A 22,099-nucleotide genomic window follows, 5' to 3' on the forward strand; every position below is an offset into this window, starting at 1 on the left:
TAAGTTGTAAAAATACTGTTGTGGAATTCACATTCCTGCCAAACATCTGATCTATGATACACAAACACCATCAACCACCAGGATACCCGGCAGTAACAAGCATGCTTCCCTATGTTTGTATGGCATTCTACAGCTTACAAACATTTCACATATACAGTAAAACATGCAAAAGCTGGAACCTGTGTAAGGGGTAAACCTGTCAGAGAAGGAAAACTCAAACATTCTCCATTAAATGAGCAATAGAAAAGTGGTAAGACTGCACCCCGTCAAAAGCAGAAAACTTACAAGACCCGAAAAAACAAGGCAGTCCTGTAGAGTTTGGTTTTCACAGGCTTCACCATAATGTCTGATTTCATCCTCACCAAAATCTTGTATGGTAAAAAGAACATGGCTTGCTGTCTTATCTGCAATTTAAAGATGGTAGAACAAAGGCTAAATGACTCTCCCATGATGACAAAGCTGTAAACATCAGCTACGGCACTCAACAGTAGACATGAAAGAGTCCACATGAGAGATTCAGCTATCATCGGGCAGAGCCCCGCCATCTTGGTCATTCACATTAACACCAGGCTTGCTACAGATAACCATGGTTTCTAAGTGACTTACTTATTTCAGATGAATAGCTGCAATTCCTGCAATTCTGCAAATATTTATTGAGCACTTTCTATGAGGTAGGGTCACAAAGTAAATGTGTACAACGTAAAAATAGATATTATTTACTGAATGTTTTATATACTCTCAAGCACTGGGCAAAAAGCTTGCATTTAAAATTCTCAAAAAAAACCCTACAGAGCTAGCATTATTGTGCCTATTTTCTACAATATGCCCAAAGTAACACAGGGCATAAGTGTCAGAGCCTTAACTTGACACCTGTTCTGCCTGATTCCTAAGCCCACTTGATGACATCATCCTGCTCCCTGAAGATGCAGCATGGGATGTTTCTTATTATCAAGATACTTTGGGGAATCAGAATAGGTCTTGGAGGCAAAAACTGCTTGAAAATAAAACACAGTATCCAAGTAGTAGTCATCAGCTCATAACTGAAAGCAAGCTTAAGGAAATGCTGCAAACCCAACAGTTTCTTCTGACACAAAAGCAGTCTCCAGACATGTGGTGGTGGTCCCAATGCTCTCTTTGTAAACAGCCAGTCTAACCAGATTTGTTTCTCCCTTGCTTTTGTTTCTTCGACACTGATGTCAGCTTCATTTACGGTAGTAGATTGGCATCCCATGGTATGAAATCGTATATTTTTCTCAGCTGTTAAACTGAATATAAAATGGCAGGGATAGCCTAGTGGCATCCTCATATGCTTATGTAAATATTTTATATATGAAGATAGATTAATTTGATCTAAAAGCATCCTAATGGCAGGGATCCTGCATGCCAAGTACAAAACGTAATAATGAAAATAACATGAGGTTTTAGGGTTCAGCTATGTTGTTTTAAGCTATGTGACCTTGAAGAAGTTATGCCTTCACTCTGAATCGTATTGTTGCTCTTCTTTTGTGTTTTTACAAAGATCAAATGATATCTAAAGCATTACCATGTTTTTACACAAATAACAGGCGCCTTCTACATTTCTTTGCCTACCGTATCCTCCTCCTGTAAGGCATTTTCGTAACTGCGCTATGCCAATTTTTTTAAAGCAGTATGTAAAACTCGGCATAACGGTGCTTAAGAAAATACCTCACGGGGGAGAGTGTGGTGGACAAATGTAGAAGGTGAGTGTTATTTGAGTAAAAATATGGTATAAACTTTAAATTGTTATTATCGTTGTTATTTAATGCCATCACCCTCATCACTGACAAAACAATATTAAGAAAAAAAAAAACTTTTGCTAAAATAACCAAAAAGTAATGTTCTTACTTAAAAATACCTTTGTGAATATTTAGATTAAAAATACCTTTATTTACAGAGGGAAGTAGAGGCAACACTCAACAAAATGGAGAAATCTGCAAAGGATTTCTTCATGATCACAATTCTCCATCTCCTTTCCTCTCTCTATCCTTCATCACCTGAGCTGACTACTAAGTGGTAGACCCTGGTTGTCATTCTACATCTGTCTGGTTCTAATTGCATTGAACCTCCTTCCTCTGGATTCTTGCTGCCTTCTCGATACATTAAATATTGTATTATATATTTTTATTAAACTATTGTTGGTTGGAGGTCACTCTTCTTACATACTAATCTTATCTCCCCAAATGGATTTCCAGTATTCTGTGGTCAGGACTTTGTCATATTCTTGGTATGCCCCATCCACCCGCTCCCCCGCCCCCATATGTCTGGCATTGTAGGGTGCTGTGTAAATGACAAGAGCTTAGAACATTTGTTGAATAGATAGGTCTCTAACTGAGCATTGTGGTGTGTTCCTGGCATATAATCGCTACTTGCAAACTATAGATTTTTGCTCCTCAAACCCTAGCATACATTAGAAAAACTCGGGGAACTTGTTAAAACACATACTGCTGGGCTCCAGAATCCCTGATTCAGTAGCTCTGGAAAGGGTTCCACTAATTTACATTTCTAAAAAAAGACCCTAGGTGATGCTGACATTGGTGATTCGGGGCTACATTTGGAGAACTACTGTTACTGACCTTTGTTTCTAAGAATACGTATGGTAATATATGAAAATTATTTCCAACTCATAAGTTTCACCAGTAATGAGCAGCTGGAAAGACTTATTTATTTACTTTTGCCTTGTTAAAGTATTGGTCTCTGAAATGTTTTCTTAGCTACAAGATCCTCCATTTGCTTTCTTATTATGGAAAGTCATCCCCTTATTGAAGTTAAAGAGGTCTGAATATAAAGTTAGAAATAGATCTCACCTGCAGCTTTCCAGTTTGGTTTAATTACACAGCTGATGGTGAAGGGAAAAGATGTATCATTTCAGTTCTGTGAGTCCACCTGGCTATAGTGAGAGAAGTATAGACTTTAAAGTCAAATAAATCTAGATTGGAATCCTAGTTCCACTATCTACTAGTGAATTCACCTGTCCGAGCATCACTATCCTCATCAGCATCTGAAAATTGGAAGCATCACATTGATCTGAATACAGTGCTGTGAGCATAAATGAAATGATGCATGTGAGCATGACCAGCACATTGTCAATACTCAGGAAATGTTCAGAAACAATGGTAATCAACTCACTGTCAGTATCTTTGCAGGTTAAAGAACCAAGATCTTTTTATTCCCTTCACCTTTTCAACTGCTACTCATTTAGATGGATAACTTTGAAAACTAAAAGGAGTCATTTGAGAAACTCAGGGTTCTAGCTGTCTTAATTTTGTCATTTTTTTTTTTTTTTTTTTTTTTACCTATAGCAGGGTCTGGACTACAGTAGAAAGGGGAATACAGAAAGCTGCAAGAAATTTAAGGTATAATTACTTATTTTCCAAATATTACATTTTCTCCATACTCTTTACCCTTCTTTGTCTGTGACATTTAAATTTTAGAGGATAAATATGAAAACTCAGATGTTTTCCCTTTAATTATGTTTAAGTAATAGAAGGAGTTAGCCATTCTCACATAATAAAATATTTGCATATAAAATAATAAAATGTTGAGATTAGTGAAATAAAGTATGATTTTAAACAAAGTAAAAGGTAATATCATTCAAATATATCTTCGAAGAGTATACATAGCAAGAGTAATGACATTTATTTGCATATTTAAAAAGCATGTTGACCTCAAAAATACCTTCACATGTATTATCCCAAGTAATAATCTTAAGACATAAGCAAAGCAAGTATTATTTTACATATGAGACAACTCGGGCTCATAAACGCAGAAATCCTTAAATATGGTAGGTGATACTTAAACTCTGGACAACAAGTCTCTTGTCTCTATATTTATTTTTTTAAACATGATCCTCTACATAGCCACAGTATTTTAATTCTAATACTTTTCTTTGTTCCCCATATGTGATACAGATTCAACTCAATAAACTTGTCAGAGATTAGTTACAAAGCAATGTTCCCAGAAACCACCGTAGGGTTCCTTTTCTAAAAAGTGTGTATGATTCGTGAGGCAGATGCTCTGTGAATCTTTGATATGGATATATTTGGTTAGAAAACTGGTAGTCACTGAGGGCCTGTTCTGTGCTAGCCACCACGTGCATATGTTGTTTAATCTTCACACAGGGTAATCATGCACTGGCTTGACTTTACAGATGAGGACACTGAGGGTCAGAAGGAAAAAGAGAGACAAAACCTCAATTGGAAATATGATTGTGATCTGAAGGATAGTGTTTTTTTGCTCTAAACCATCCTGCTTCTAAACAGAAAGCACATGATTTGTCGGGTTGACTATCTATGACAGCTGTCTCCTCCCATGTCCCTTTCTCTTAAGTGGGGCGGGGACCTAGCCAACAGCAGGCCTTCCTGTACCCCTTTCTTTCTCATGTAACGTGTGGCATATTGTTTCAAACACACACCAGCCCAAGAGTATTATGTATAGTAGGAAGAAGAGAGACATGTACATGAAAAGGAATTCAGACAGATTAGGGGCAGAGGGCAGCCTTACCTATGGGTACATTCGGTGAAAGCTGGTTAAAGTCTCATGCTTCCGGAAAGGCACACGACCCGCTGCGGTTGTAAATGGTTAAATCTAGAGATAACTTTTCTGAGAAAAAAGCTAACACTTTTAAGGAAAATTGATCCACTAACCCCCAAAGGAAAGACATTCTCAACTTCACATCTTCCATGATCCTTGAACCACTCTACAAACAGATACTTGGATAACTTGGAGAGAAACTAGACGGACATTGCCGATAAACATGCTGACCACTGAGGTCACTGTTCAGCCATTACCTGAGCTTGTTAAAGGCCCAACTAAGCAAGAGGGCAACCAGAGCTTCTCCACCTCTCACTTGGAATCATTTCTGTGTTCTTCGGGGTTGCTTTGGGATTAGTTTTACATTTTTTTTTTCTTCCTTGTAAGCATGGCATAGTGAGAGGAGCGTAGCTTTGGAGCCAGACGTGTGCAGATTCAAATATTTCATTGCCACTCACTTGCCATATGCCAAAATTCAAACCTGTACTGATGGGGCTTCAAAACTCATGTTCTTTCATTTGAGTCATATGCCTCTAAAAACAGACATGCCTCAGTACCTTGTTTCAATGTTCAACATTTATTGAAAACTAGCATTTATTGAGTATTACTAAGTACTCATGTGCCTGGCACCCATATAGAATCTTATATAATTGGCATAATAGTTATGTTATTATAACCTGCAAGTAAGGGTTAGATGAATTAAAGTTACAGTTAACATGTTGCCACTAGGATTAGGTTTTAGGGAAGGTTGATTCGAAAGACCACGTTCATCCCACCATAGCACGTTTCCTTAGAAACAAGATTGTCTATTTCTCTCAATGAAAAGAAAAAGAAAAAAGAACCTAAAATATACAGAAAAATCTACAACAATTAATCCCAGAACAGCCACTAGTGATGTCTGTAAGCACTTTGAAGGTAGGTAGTTTCTCTATACATCCTGCACTGTATTTGAGGAAGCCCTGGTGGCATAGTGGTTAAGAACTACGGCTGCTAACCAAAAGGCCAGCAGTTCGCACCCACCAGGTACTCCTTAGAAACTATGGGGCAGTTCTACTCTGTCCTACAGGGTCGCTATGAGTCAGACTCGACTCTACGGCAACAGATTTTTTTTTTTTTTTTTTGGTGTTGCACTTGATGTTCTGAGAATGTACGAGAAATGTCTCACAATAACAATCATTTAGAATATGCTAGCCTCTGGGGTCTGTCTGAGCAGTGCATGTCTTTGATTTTGTTATTTTACAGTGAAAAGTCATGAATCTAGCAGTTAAAAAAATATACATTGCTTCCCCAAAAAGTTGATAAATGACATATTGGGATAGTATGTTTCAGTTTAGCTGCTTCTCCTTAATTGCGTTTATTTTTCTCCAGCACTGAGACTCTTCTCCTGATTTTTAATCAGGCTTTTGGCAAAATGTGGACCATCGTTCATATACTTAGCAGATTTCCACTCTCTTCTGTAAATCCTGCAAACTACCCCCGAACCCCATGTAAAAAGTAATTATACGTCCTTATACATCCCAGTGCATGGATGGAAAGAAGTAAAGCTCAGAGTGGGTTTTAAGGCATTCCCTCAGAAATATAGATGGTGATAGGAGAGGACATGGTGCTAGAGACCGAACGTTTTGCCTCCTCATTTAGTTTCCAGTATGCCAATTATACTCTCTCTCTCTATTTTTCTTTCTTTCCTTCTTTCTTCTTTTCTTTCTAAATATACATGTATAAGGGGAAATCATATAGACAATCTAGAGAAATAAGACAGAGTTTAGAGGCCAAAGGAAAACTGGCCACTCTGTAGGATATAGAAGGGGAAAATGTGGATTTAAAATTGGGGATGACAGTGAGTGGTGCTTGCAATCTTTCCTTTGTTTTTAATTCTCGTCATAAAAAACTTTACAGGTTTCATACTGTTCCAAAACAGTATAAAATTCCAGATTTATATACCACAATTTGTAATTACTTAGTACGTTGGTCTGTATATCCATTGACATAGATTCTATCATAGTACTGATCACTGTCGTTTTGTTTGACCCCTATGTTGCATATGTCAGATGTAACAGGACAGCCACTAACCGGTGGGGGAAAGAGAAAGCTGTGAAATGGGGGGCGTATAGTCTCCCACTATTATGGCATACCACGGTGTATTTTAGATGAAAGCAACATGAAGACGCCAAAAGGTTTAAGCTCTGTATTCAAAAAGACAGATACAGAGAGTTCAGTTTAGTTATAGATTTCATTCTTTTAAATCTTTCCGATGGGATTCAAGGATTCCCTTATAGAAAACAAATATTTTATTCTAAGAATATCTCTGCAGGAGGAGAAAAGAGATATAAACAAGGAGAAAAGTGACATGAGAAGAAGTAGAAAAAGAAAGGAGTGAAGGTCCAGAGGGGTGGCAAGGGCTAATAGGAGGCACCTGGTAGGGAGGTAGAGAATGAATCTAAAAGATCCATTTAGAGAAGAATGCCAAAGGGAAGCCAAGAAAGTTGGCTCAAAAGTGCACAGTAGTTGAGGTGAAGTAAAACTTCGAAAGAAGTGTGAGATGTGTGATTCAGATGGCCTGTCAGGCCTGGAGTCCGTGGTGTTTACACTCTACTCTCCTTCAAGGGGTTCTATTTCATCTGTCCATGAGCATAGCACTGGAAAAAACAAATCAATCAGTAGCCGTTGAAAGGAGAGAGGAAAAGATGGAGGACAGAGCCAAACCGTAGCATCATAGAACCAATAGGAAATATTATCAATGGAGAATTCATTACATAAATTTTCAATTTCACAGGCAATTATGCACCCATAAAAGCAGTGTTGAATATGTGTTATGTGTTGGCATGAGAGATGTTTATGACATAAGAAATGAAAAAAGCAAGTTGAAAACTGTATTGTGGTAGTGTATTTGTTGTTTAAAAATAAAAATAGGTATAGAAAAAGTAGGGAAGGGCATTTAATGAAATGTCAATAGTTATTTTTCCCTTAATGTTTTTTTTCTTTTATTTTAATACAATATCCCTATATAACCTTATGATAATAAAATTGGGGTGTCCCAGGGCAAACGGAAGTATCCTGGTTAAGTTTCAGAGACAGGTTGCCACTGCTGAGGCCACAATTCTTTTAGGCACTTCAAGCTCCTTCATGGAAACCCTGGTGGCGTAGTGGTTAAGAGTTAGGCTGCTAACCAAAAGGTCAGCAGTTCAAATCCACCAGGTGCTCCTTGGAAACTCTATGGGGCAGTTCTACTCTGTCTTATAGGGTTGCTGTGAGTCAGGATTGACTCAGTGGCAATGGGTCTGTTTTTTCATTTCAGCCCCTTCATGTGAGCTGGATGTGTTTATCAGATTGACCTGGAGAGGATATTCCCAGTGACTTCTTGGCAATCAGTTGTTCTTTCCTGTCTCCAACTGAAACATGCTCTCCTCACTCAGTATTTTTGCAGCATTTTAGCCAAGGCTTCTAAGAAGTGAGTGCGGAAGGAGAGATATTAGTAAAAATAACTGGGCCTCCTTGTTCAAAAGGGGGTCTGGTCACTTCCCATCACAGTTGCTTATTAATACAAACCTCATATAAATATTTTCCCCTCACTGGGACCTAGAATGTTTCTCAGTCCTGCTGATTATAGCAGTATCTCTGGTGTTAGGAAGTCACACTAAGTATTTCAGGCAATTTGCTTGCTAGGTGAAATGCCCGTGAAACAAAAAATTTTTATTGAATAGATGAGTGAATGAGTAAGTGAATTAATAAATGAATGAATAAACAAATTGCAATTTGGAATCAGAAGTCCAGGTTTTAGTTCTATTGTCTTTAAAGTTTTACCATCTACCAAATTTCATTGCTTCATCAAAATGATGGTAAATGTGGTTCTCAGAAAGATGAAGAAAATTATATGAGATAACTTGTAAAACATTCTGTATAAACTTTAAGCACCATAAAAAAGCCTGTTAACTTACTTGTCTGGCTTTGAAGAAATAAGATGCCATGTTGTCAGAAAGTTATGTGGCCAGGAGCTGTGGGCAGCTTCTAGATACAGAGGGTAGTATTTGGCTGATAGCCAGCAAAAAAAAAAAGAGGACCTCAGTTCTGCAACCACGAGGAACTGAATTTTCCTAATAACCACGTGAACTTCAAAGAGGACCTTGTGCTCCAAAAAGGAACATGACCTGGTCAACACCTTGATTTCTGCCTTGTCAGACCCTGAGCAAAGGACCCAGCTAAGCTGTGCCTGTATTCCTGAACCATGCAAACTGTGAGATAATAAATGTGTGTTGTTTTAAGCCACTAAGTTTGGGGCAATATGTTATGAACCAATAGAAAATACAGGATCTGAATATGTCAAGCCGAAAGACTAACGAAGAGTGACAAGGGAGATAAATACTTGACCCAAGGCTCCCAACTACCAAGCAAGAGGAAATAAAATGATGCACAAAAATAATTCTCCAGAGAAGAGTCTCAAAGTCAAGTCAGAACTAGGGTGTGGACAAGGATGAAAAATGGGTCTGAGACAGGGTCACATGAAAAGTAAGTTGACTCAAGAAGCTGTATTTTCACCATCTTTTTTTTTTTTCTCTCAGGCATTTTATGCTCAGGTTGAAGGAGCGATTTTAAATTTTACTGTACATATACAGGAAATAATTACTTATTTGTCCCAGTTAACTTTTCTTTAGCTAAGCTAAACTGCTTTTTTTTTTTTTCCATCTGCTGAATAGTCATTCTGAGGGCACATAGAATAGACACTGTTTTGTAGCATACTCACAAACAGAACAGAAATATTGAACCATTAACAAAGTATTTTGATACATATCTAGGATAGATCTGCTATTTTTTTTCTTTTTCTTTGAGAAGGTGATATAAAAACATAACAAAATTTAAACATTTCTTAAAAAGATTCAGTCAGATTTTTCAAATGTATGTGCAACCTTGCCCACCTGTGTTTCTGTTTTATATAGTTACAGTCTTAGTGAGTATGCTTTCAGCTGTAAGAAACACTAACCCCAACTCAAACTGATTTGTAACACAAGGACAATTATCTCACATATCACCAAGTTCAGGGGCAAGGTGGACTATCGAACTGGTTTATTCATGTTCCACAAAGTTATCAAAGTCTTAGACGTTTTCCATCTTTACAATCAACTTTAATCAACGTCATTTTCATTCTCAGCCTAGCTGCAAGATGGCTGTAGCATTTGCAGGTATCATATACAGATGAGATGATGTTCTGAGGAAGCAGAAAGAGGCCACCTCCTTTTGTGGCTCTTTCTTTAAAGTAAGGCTCTTTTCCTTAGAAGCCACCATCATATTTTTATTTTAGCTTTTTGGCTTGAATCAGGTCACATACTATTCCTGAACCAATCAATGGCAATGAAAATGGAATTATTTTAGAGCAACCAAGCCAATTCAGGAAGTGGCTATCTACAGGGTGGGAAGATAGCTGAACGAAATCAGATAAGGTATAACTAAGTGGAAATGGTTGCTGAGTGGTGTCCCCTACAGGGTGCATTGCATTTTTCAATTTTAAGGAAGCTGCTTTTCTACATCATTTTAGTAATTTGCATTTTAATAACAACACAAATTTAATGATGACGTAAAATATTGCCATGTTGATATACCATAACTGACCAATTTTTCCCCTACTTCCTTATTTCAGTTTGATGGAAACTTAAAACAAAATTTGAGATGGTGGTATTTTCTAACCTCTTAAATGCATGGCTTAGTGATTGGTGGGGATCTCGAGTGGATGAGGTTATCTTGTGAAGCTGGCTTTGGTCACACTGGAAGGATATGCTTTATATGAATTGAATGTTCATGAGGTGATTCTATTATTGTAAGAAAAAAAAAAAAAAAAAACCTCAATATTTTAGCTAACCCCCAAACAAAAGTGAGGCAATCATTTATCTGGAATTAAAAATACACAGTACAGCCAAAGGCCATGATAGTTTAGTTTCTTAGCAAATAACCTTTAGTAGTGTTTGGCACAATGGTTAAGCACTCAGCTGCTGAGAGGTTGGCTATTTGATTCTACCCACTGGCTTCAAGGGAGAAAGACCTGCTGATCTGCTCCCATAAAGATTACAGCCTAGGAAACCCTACGGGGCAGTAACACTCAGTCACATGGGGTTGCTATAAGTTGAAATTGACTTGATGGCACCTAACAAAAAGTGTTTGGTTAATTTATCTCAGTTTAGTCTCTTCAACTTCAAAGAAGATTTGCTTTCGAAAATTTCAAAATGTTTTCAGTGTTTTTAATATTAACATCAACAATAAAAAATTATCTCTTCTATTTATTGAGTCAGCAGCCCTGGTGGTGCAGTGGTTAAGTGTGTGGCTCCTAACCCAAAAGTTGGTAGTTCAAACCCACCAGCATTGCTCTGGGAGAAAGATGTGGCAGTCTGCTTCCATGAAGATTACAGCCTAGATCCAGCAATCCCACTCCTAGGAATATATCCTAGAGAAATAAGAGTCATCACATGAATAGATATATGTACACTCATGTTCATTGCAGCATTGTTCACAATAGCAAAAAGATGGAAACAACCTAGAGGCCCATCAACAGATGAATGGAAAGCAAGCTATGGTACATATACACAATGCAGTATTACACAACACTAAAGAACAACAATGAATCTGTGAAGCATCCGTAACATGGATGCATCTGGAGGACTTTATGCTGAGGGAAATAAGTCAGTCACAAAAGGACAAATATTGTATGAGACCACTACTGTAAAAACTCATGAAAAGTTTTACGTACAAAATGAAACAACGTTTGATGGTTACGAGGTAGGGATGGAAAAACACTTAATAGACAATAGATAAGTGGTAACTCTGGTGGAGGGTAAGACAGTACACAACACTCGAGAAGCCCGCACAACCTGTACAAGGCAAGCCCATGGTAGCTGCATAGACACATGGACCTGAGGGACCGAATTGCTGGGCTGAGGGCTGTGGGGACTATGGCCTCAGGGAACCTCTAGCTCAACTGGCATACATAGTTTATAAAGAATGTGTTCTACATTCTATTTAAGGAGTAGTGTCTGCGGTCTTAAAAGCCTGCGAGTGGCTATCTAGGATACTCCCCTGGTCTCATCTTTTTGGGAGCAAGAAAAATGAAGAAAACCAAAGACATAAGGGAAATATTAGTCCAAAGGACTAATGGACCACATCTACCACAGCCTCCACCAGACTGTGTCCAGTACAACTAGATAGTGCCTGGCTACCACCACTGACTGCTCTGACAGGGATCACAGTAGAGGGTCCCAGACAGAACTGGAGAAAAATGCAGAACAAAATTTTATCTCAAAGAATTGCTGGTCTGACAGAGACTGGAGAAACTCTGAGAGTATGGCCCCTGAATACCCTTTCAGCTCAGTAATGAGGCCACCCCTGAGGTTCACTCTTCAGCGAAAGATTGAACAGTACCACGGAACAAAACAAGGCTAAAGGGCTGCACCAGCCCTGGGGCAGGGACTAGAAGGTAGGAGGGAACAGGACAGCTGGTAATAGGGAACCCAGGGTTGAGAAAGGAGAGTGTTGACATGTCGTGAGGTTGTTAACCAATGTCATACAATAATGTGTGTACTGTTTGATGAGAAACTTGTTTGTTCTGTAAACCTTCATCTAAAGTTCAATTCAAAAAAAAAAAAGATTACAGTCTAGGAAACCCTATGGGGCAGTTCTACTCTGTCCTATAGGGTCACTATGAATCAGAATAGACTCAACGGCAGTGGGATGGGATTTATTGAGTGGCTACTATGTATTGTGTTTTCTCTTATTATCACAATTTGTCCAGATATTATTATCTCCATTTTTAAGATGAGAAGTCTCTGGTTCAGAGAATGTAAGTGAATTATGAAAGACCACTTGCTAGTGTTAGAAATTCAAATCAAGTTTTTTAACTTTAACATCAATTGCAATCCACTGAGCTAAATTGCCCATAATAGTAGCTACTCAATAAATAGTTGTTGACTCAGTAGATGAACAAACTTTAAGTTCAAATGAGCTTTTTTCCTCCCTGGGATCATTAAAATGAGACTTAAAAAGTACACCATGTATTTTCTACCAATTAAGGTACATTTAGCAGAATATGGTCTGTTCTGTTTCAATTGATTCACTTGATTTGATTTGGTTTGTTGTAATTGGCTAAAGTACGATCCTCCCTAGAGCTTTAAAAAATGTTCCCAGTTTCCCCCAATCACCCTACCTAAAGTGTAGCTAATTAAGCAGAAAAAGAAAAAAAAGAATATTCTCCACAGGAAAGTCATTTTGTCAGCCTGGCTGTTCTAGAAGGAGTTTATTAGCAGAGTGGAGCAAGTTATGAAAAGATGACTAACACAGGTGACCTTTCTCATTAGGCAAAAAAGACTAAAAGGCATAGATTTGCTGAGAAACCTTTCCATCCTTCCAATTTGTCATGAAGTATTTGGTATTAAACCCATGGAAAAAAAAAAAAAACTCAGAAAATCACCATCTCAAAGCAGAGCACTTCCAGTTCCCTTTGGAAACAAGCACCCAACAAATAAACCAGTTCCTATCTCCCAGGTTCATTGAAACAAATGCTTTCAGGATTTGGAGTGTGGCATGAGCAAGTGTGTGTATGTGTATTTTGATTCTCCAATACTAATGAATGTATCTTAAGGATCCAATGAGTTCTATTAACCTGTTGCTTCCCGGAACCCCGTACTCATCTGAGGGTTACTGTAAGCAAATGTTTGACATCATGGGGAAATTGTTGACAGAAATGATAAAATGGCATATCTTTTACAACCTTGGGTCTCCTTCTGTCTTAAGCTACCAGATATCTACCATCTCATCACTCATTTTTGTCTCTGCTTGAATGGTTGGGAATAGAGAAATGAGTTGAAAATATAAAGGAGCAGCATTTGTTAATCTCCTAGTATGTAATGGGTACAAGGCACTTTGTATACATCACCTTACTTTATCTTCCCAACAACTCTCTGAGGTAGTTACGATCCCAGCTTTACAGATGGAAACTGGGGTCCAGGAATCTCAAAGCAGTAGAGCTGTAATAAAGTGACTAGAATTCAGGACTCAAGTTAAAAAAGAAAAAAGAATCTGAGAATTTTAGTTATATAAAAACACTATTAATGGGCTGTGTGATTTAGATACTCAGGAAATTAACACAACTACACTCTGTTAGCTATTCTAATAGACATACATTATCCAGACGACAAGATCTTATGTTACTACTTGTGGTAAGACCATATCTGGGATATTGCATTTAATTCCAGCAACCATATTTATGAAACAATTACAGACTTCTGAGTGTAGAACGAAAGATGCTCAAGGCATAAAGAATTCAGAAACTATGTGACAAGAGAATTTTTTGAAATAAATTACAACCTTAAAATACCTTAATCCAACTCTCTCATTGACGTATTTGATGCTTAAGGCCCTAGGAGTTCATTCCCTTGATCACTGACCTGTCCACTACGTAAACTGAAGATATTGAAACAATCTTTTGTAAGAGTTTTCTTGGAAGGGGTTGTGATTTCAAACCTATTGGAAGTCAAAGATGCTCCTTCAGAGTTTATGTAATATCTTCCTCCTGAGAGGAAGGAAGATGTATCCAGAGAGAACAACCATGTTCTACGGAGTCCCAGGAAGAGGGTGAAGACCAGAGATGGAGTGTTACAGTGAGGCCAATTACAGATTCATATCTGGTAGATTTTTATAAAAATTCTAGATGTCTGACAACAAAAGGGATAAGAAAGAAACTAACATTCTTTTTCTCAAAACAAAGTGTTCTCTCAAAATAGTGCTATGAGATAAAACCATCTTAACCATCTCAGATGGGGAAACTAATGCTCGGTTTTGTTTTAGCCCACAAATAATAAGTGTCACAGGTGAACATTTAACTAAGATCTGTTTGGCTCCAAGTTTGTGTTCTTGACTCCCACACCATTGTTTCCCAAAAGGTCTTAAGTAGAAATTATTCAGGCGCCTGTCTGAGGTGTGTTGGAAAGGAACGTCACATCGGGAAGCAGGCTCTTTTTCACCACCTCTTAGATTTCTTCCATTTCTCAGGCAGTTTGATTTTATGATACAGCTAGATGACATACTTAAAGTAGTTGGTTGAAGTTAAAGATGGAAATTGGTGATTAAAATAGACTTTTGAACACTTTCACTTACCTTGGTCTTTTCTGTGCAGCTCTGTGGATGACTGGCATTTGGTTCCATTAAGTGTTTATGCACCATGAGCAAAATGTTAGAAATTGCTCCCTCCAACCTTATTATAACACGATTCTTGGCAGCCAAGCCACATGCCAATTCCAGAATGGTTTGCTTGGTGTAAAGGTAATTACTCTGGGGTTAATTACAGAATCTTCCCAGCTTTATTGCACAGGTTCCTCAGAGACACAGTCTATTTTTATGGATGAGGCATGCAAGACTGACTACATATAAATGTACAGCATTGTTTGGAGGCATGAATCCATATAATTGAATAAATTTCAAAGGATCTGTATGGAAAAGTCTGCAAGGTACTTCTATTCCTACCACTGACACCTTTTCTCAGTACTGCTGGCATATACAATAATAAACCAAAAAAAAAAAAAAACATAATATGGGTTAGATATTTTCTAGATTCACCATGGACTGAAAGGTCAAGCAATTTGGAGATCAAAAGTTTATATATATATATATATTATGCAATTTTTCAAAAATGTAAATTACTCTCTGATCTGAACCACCTAAAACTGTTGAGCATTCCTTTTTGCTTAAAACTCCTTTCTGTCTTGTTCCCAAGATATGTTGTTGTTGTCGTTAGGTGCCGTCAAGTCGGTTCCGACTCATAGCGACCCTGTGCACAACAGAACGAAACACTGCCCAGTTCCACACCATCCTTACAATCGTTGTTATGCTTGAGCTCATCGTTCCAGCCACTGTGTCAATCCACCTCGTTGAGGGTCTTCCTCTTTTCCGCTGACCCTGTACTCCCAAGATATAGGAATTATAATTTCTTTTCTTTCTTTTTAAATTTTTATTATAATATTTTATTGTATTTTTGGTAAGAGTTTACAGAGCAAGTAAGGTTTGAATTTAACAATTTTTATACATATCGTTCAGTGACATTGGTTACATTTTTCACAATGTGTCCGCATTCTCATTATTTCCATTCTGGTTGTTCCATTTTTATTAACTTAGCTTCATTGCCCACCCCCTGCCCCCTTACCTTCTCATATTTGCTTTAGGGTAAATGTTGATGGTTTGGTCTCATACAGATGATTTTCTAAAGGAGCACAGTACTCATGGGTGGTATTGTTTATTTTATGAGCTCATCTGTTATTTACCTGAAAGGTGAATTCCGAGTGTAGTTTCAGTACAAAGTTTAAAGGGTATCTCAGGGCAATAATCTTGGAGGTTTCTCTAGTCTCTGTTATTGTTGTCGTTAGGTGCCATCAAGTCGGTGCCAACTCATAGTGACCCTGTATACAAGAGAACTAAACACTGCTCAGCCCTGCTCCAGCCTCACTATTGTTGCTATGTTTGAGCCCATTGTTGCTGCCACTGTGTCAGTCCTTCTCATTGAGGGTCTTCCTCTTTTTCACTGACCCTCTCTACCAAGCATGATGTCCTTCTTCAGGGATTGGCTCCCCTGATAACATGTCTAAGTATGTAAGACTAAGTCTCACCATCCTTGCTTCTAAGGAGCATTCTGGTTGTACTTCTTCCAAGACAGATTTGTTTGTTCTTCTGGTAGTCCAACACCACAATTCAAAGGGATCAATTGTTCTTCAGTCTTCCTTATTAATTGTCCATCTTTTGCATGCATATGAGGTGACTGAAAATCCCATGGCTTGGGTCAGGCGCACCTTAGTCCTCAAAATGACATCGTTTCTTTTTTAATGCTTTAAAGAGGTCTTTTGCAGCAGAATTTCCCAATGAACAGTTGCTTAACTGGTAGGGTATAATAATGAAAATAGCTGCTTTTTTTTCTAGTGCAAAGCACCAGACACTATGGCAAGTATCTTCTGCCCATTTCACATTGGCACAGGTTTTATGTATTAATCTTCTTTGGTATAGGTATCTAGCCTCTCTTCTTCGCCCAGCTCTACAAAGAGATCACACTGTTTACTACCTCAGCTTCTTCTTTTTTTCCCACCCCTTATGGCCAGCCGGTCTCTCAGAAAGTTCTTTGAACTTTTGTGGTGCTGATTCAAAGACTAAGCTGACCTGAGCAGTGGAGAAGAAGGGATGTAATCAGTTAAAAGGCTAAATTGACCTGTATAATAAAAACCTCCCCAAACTGAAGGGCAGGAGCTTTGAAAAGAAAAGAAAACAAAGCTGAAGTGTAATGAGTAGAAAGAGGTTTTAAATTTTATTTTGTTTTGGTGGCAAGAGTAGTCATAAGAAATAATCTATGTTTTCACGTACTAAGAGGCAATATAGCACTACAGCATAGCGGTTAGGAGTATAGAGCCAGATTCCCTACGTTTAACTTCCAAATCATTCCCTTAGCTAATAATGTGACCTTAGGGGTTGCTTAAACTCTGCATTCCTCAGTTTTCTCACCTTTGCTATTCTCGTCTATAAATGGGGGTGGTGGGGACACTTCATTCCTTGGACCCACAGAAGATATGAATCACTTAATGTAAGTAAATTGCCTGGTACATAGTGAGCACTGATGGAATATTTTCTCTCATTTTCATGTTTGTATCTTTCTTTAGGCTGTGAGAAATGAGTATAGGAGTCAAATCTAATTACTCTTTGTGCCTTTAGTTTCTAGCATGGGACTTGGTTCCAAGCTGAATTAGCCAGTCAGCTGAATTAAAATAAAAAACTAAACCAGCTGCTGTCTAGTCGATGCCAACTCACAGTAAGCCATGTGTGCCAGAGTAGGACTATGCTCCATTGGGTTTTCGATGGCTGTGATCTTTTGGAAGCAAATCTCCAAGCCTTTCTTCTGAGGCACCTCTGGGTAACCTTGAACTACCAAACTATTCATTACTATTTCAGCATTTAACTCTTCCCAACACCCAGGGAAACTTGTCAGATGAATAAGACTTCATATTTTATCCTTTCTGTACAAACCCATTCCACTTAAAACCATTCCTATTAGTTCTCGAGATAGAGTTTCTGAGCTTTAGCTCAGGGGTTCCTGAGCAAATTTCTGGGACATACCAGCAAAGCCAAGAGTTCACTAGGTTTCTCTTTTCCTCAGAAAGAAAAGAGGCTAAACCAAGGACAAATAGAAGAATGGCAACAAGCAGAGATAGGAGTAGATGGAAGGAGGTAAGACAAGGAGAAGTGCTCATACAGAAAATATTTATCAAAAGTAACTATTGAAGAGTTTGGCAGAGCCTCAGGTTATAAAATAAACATACAAAAATCACTTGGATTCCTCTACATCAACAAAAAGAACACCGAAGAGGAAATAACCAAATCAATACCATTCACAGTAGCCCCCAAGAAGATAAAATACTTAGGAATAAATCTTACCAAGGATGTAAAAGACCTATACAAAGAAAACTACAAAGCTCTACTACAAGAAATTCAAAAGGACATACTTAAGTGCAAAAACATACCTTGCTCATGGATAGGAAGACTTAACATAGTAAAAATGTCTATTCTACCAAAAGCCATCTATACATTTAACGCACTTCCGATCCAAATTCCACTGTCATATTTTAAGGGGATAGAGAAACAAATCACCAATTTCGTACAGAAGGGAAAGAAGCCCCGGATAAGCAAAGCATTACTGAAAAAGAAGAAGAAAGTGGGAGGCCTCACTCTACCTGATTTCAGAACCTACTATACAGCCACAGTAGTCAAAACAGCCTGGTGCTGGTACAATAACAGGCACATAGACCAATGGAACAGAATTGAGAACCCAGATATAAATCCATCCATGTATGAGCAGCTGATATTTGACAAAGGCCCAGTGTCAGTTAATTGGGGAAAAGATAGTCTTTTTAACAAACGGTGCTGGCGTAACTGGATATCCATTTGCAAAAAAATGAAACAGGACCCATACCTCACACCATGCACAAAAACTAACTCCAAGTGGATCAAAGACCTAAACATAAAGACTAAAACGATAAAGATCATGGAAGAAAAAATAGGGACAACCCTAGGAGCCCTAATACAAGGCATAAACAGAATACAAAACATTACCAAAAACAATGAAGAGAAACCCGATAACTGGGAGCTCCTAAAAATCAAACACCTATGCTCATCTAAAGACTTCACCAAAAGAGTAAAAAGACCACCTACAGACTGGGAAAGAATATTCAGCTACGACATCTCAGACCAGTGCCTGATCTCTAAAATCTACATAATTCTGTCAAAACTCAACCACAAAAAGACAAACAACCCAATCAAGAAGTGGGCAAAGGATATGAACACACATTTCACTAAAGAAGATATTCAGGCAGCCAACAGATACATGAGAAAATGCTCCCGATCATTAGCCATTAGAGAAATGAAGATTAAAACTACGATGAGATTCCATCTCACACCAACTAGGCTGGCATTAATCCAAAAAACACAAAATAATAAATGTTGGAGAGGCTGCGGAGAGATTGGAACTCTCATACACTGCTGGTGGGAATGTCAAATGGTACAACCACTTTGGAAATCTATCTGGCGTTATCTTAAACAGTTAGAAATAGAACTACCATACAACCCAGAAATCCCACTCCTAGGAATATACCCTAGAGATACAAGAGCCTTCACACAAACAGATATATGCACACCCATGTTTATTGCAGCTCTGTTTACAATAGCAAAAAGTTGGAAGCAACCAAGGTGTCCATCTACAGATGAATGGGTAAATAAATTGTGGTATATTCACACAATGGAATACTACGCATTGATAAAGAACAGTGACGAATCTGTGACGCATTTCATAACATGGAGGAACCTGGAAGGCATTATGCTGAGCAAAATTAGTCAGAGGCAAAAGGACAAATATTGTATAAGACCACTATTATAAGATCTTGAGAAATAGTAAAAACTGAGAAGAACACATACTTTTGTGGTTACGAAGGGGGGGAGGGAGGGAGCGAGGGGGAGGGTTTTTTATTGATTAATCAGTAGATAAGAACTGCTTTGGGTGAAGGGAAAGACAACACTCAATACATGGAAGGTCAGCTCAGTTGGACTGGACCAAAAGCAAAGAAGTTTCCGGGATAAAATAAATACTTCAAAGGTCAGCAGAGCAGGGACGGGGGTCTGGGGAACATGGTTTGAGGGGACTTCTAAGTCAATTGGCAAAATAATTCTATTATGAAAACATTCTGCATCCCACTTTGAAATGTGGTGTCTGGGGTCTTAAATGCTAACAAGCGGCCATCTAAGATGCATCAATTGGTCTCAACCCACCTGGAGCAAAGGAAAATGAAGAACACCAAGGCCACACGACAACTAAGAGCCCAAGAGACAGAAAGGGCCACATGAACCAGAGACCTACATCATCCTGAGACCAGAAGAACTAGTTGGTGCCCGGCCACAATCGATGACTGCCCTGTCAGGGAGCACAACAGAGAACTCCTGAGGGAGCAGGAGATCAGTGGGATGCAGACCCCAAATTCTCATAAAAAGACCATACTTAAGCATCTGACTGAGACTAGAGGAATCCCGGCGGCAATGCTCCCTAGACCTTCTGTTGGCACAGGACAGGAACCATCCTCGAAGACAACTCATCAGACATGAAAGGGACTGGTCAGCGGGTGGGAGAGAGATGCTGATGAAGAGTGAGCTAATTAAATCAGGTGGACATTGGAGAGTGTGTTGGCAACTCTTGACTGGAGGGGGGATGGGAAGATAGAGAGAGAGGGAAGCTGGCAAAATTGTCACGAAACGAGAGACTGAAAGTGCTGACTCAATAGGAGGAGAGCAAGTGGGAGAAGGGAGTAAGATGTATGTAAACTTACGTGTGACAGACTGATTGGATTTGTAAATGTTCACTTGAAGCTTAATTAAAATTAATTAAAAAAAAGTAACTATTGTCTGTTCTGTTACAGACATTATCTCTTTTAATATATAGATATTCTGGAAAGTTCCTTGTCAAATATCTACTTCATTTCTAGCTTCATGCAAAGAATAGAATGAATTTTTTTTTTCTTTCTCTTCATTTCCGAATCTCTTCCTTTATTATCATAGTTAAACGTTGCTTGGAAAGCAAGCACTAAAAACTGCTCAGAGAGTATCATTACATTATTATTTTCAGGCATGAGGGTGAGGGCCTTCTACATGCTTCAGTTAAAACAGGCACTGAGAGAGAGAGACTCCAGTTCCCAGGAAAGCTGAACCTCTGCAGTCAGCAGTAAAAGTAGAATTAATGTATAAATATTAAGAGACTCGTACAGTGGCTTCATTCTCTTGCCAACTTAAAAAGAGGTGATGTGAAGCCCAGGTGATGGTCAGCATCATATAGGGAAGACCAAGTCCACACTCTGTCCTGAATCAATTGCTACCACATGAGTCTTCTTGGTTAAGTCATTCAAACTCACAGTGACAGAGTTGGTCCCTGGATATACTCTTATGTAGAGGTCCTTAGGAATACTCTCAGCAGGTTGGGTTGCTTCTAGGTCACACTGTAATACTTGATCAATGCCTTCAAGACCAAGAGATGTGTCTTACCTCTTACTATTCCTTGTGTCTGAACACCAGGGCAGATCTGACTTCTCTCTGTGGTAAGAATAGAGGTGAGTTGTCCCTCCTTCCTCTGGCACAGATTAATAATATTTCCCACATTGACTTGAAGTATAGTCATTGTTCTGAAGAAAGCACTGAGCGTTGGGTATCTTTCTTCTCTCTCCTGGGAGAAGGCATTGGGGGTTGGCTGCAGGCCATCTTTCTTGGTCGGGCCCCTCCAGGGCAAAAATCCCCATTCTGCCTAAGAGGAGCTCCAGCGAATGCCAATTCACCGCTTTCCACTTGGCCTGCTCCAGCACTCCTTGACCCAGCCTAGCTGAATGGTGCAGACTAAGTTCGTCCACCTCCTTCACCTCCAAGACTGCTGGACAGTTGTCCATGTTTCCCTGGGCAGGCACACATACACACACACACACAGAGAGGTGTTCAGCGTGACCTCCACAGCCCTGCTCTGGGTTGGGATCCAGGCCTGCCCATGCCCCCCGTGACCACCCAGAATGAATGTTTTTAATATGAAAGTATTCCAACACAACTTCCAACTACCACCAAACCCAGAAGTAACTTTCCACTCTAAAATTCTCTCTGGCCTATCTACACTACGTGGACTACACAACTGTATGTTTGATTCTTAACTGATACTTTTCAATTAATTAGTTAGTTAGTTAGTTAATTAATGATCCTTCCCTAATCCAAGGACTCAAGGACCATACCATCATTCCACTCAAATTTCCAGGGCGTGCTAAGTCAGGGAATCAATGACTCTGTCCTCTGAAATCAGAGCGGAAGGAATTTCATTTCAATTTTATAGGCAGGGGTTAAAGCTGAGAGCATATTTAAGAAAGCAGTTAAATCCCACCATTTATTTCTGGATCATGATCTCAATTGCACACTTTACAAAAAAAAAAAAAAATAGTCTCCTACCACCCTTTTCTAGTGAAAATTTGCAAGGGAA

General features: G+C 38.8%; 1 pseudogene; it reads right to left on the bottom strand.

The window, feature by feature from the left end:
* Positions 1–20,918: 20,918 nt before the first annotated feature.
* Positions 20,919–21,527, bottom strand: LOC126078946 (A-kinase-interacting protein 1-like; annotated as a pseudogene).
* Positions 21,528–22,099: the final 572 nt, after the last annotated feature.

The sequence above is a fragment of the Elephas maximus genome, chromosome 7 (genome assembly GCF_024166365.1).
Source record: "Elephas maximus indicus isolate mEleMax1 chromosome 7, mEleMax1 primary haplotype, whole genome shotgun sequence".
Lineage (NCBI taxonomy): Eukaryota > Metazoa > Chordata > Mammalia > Proboscidea > Elephantidae > Elephas > Elephas maximus.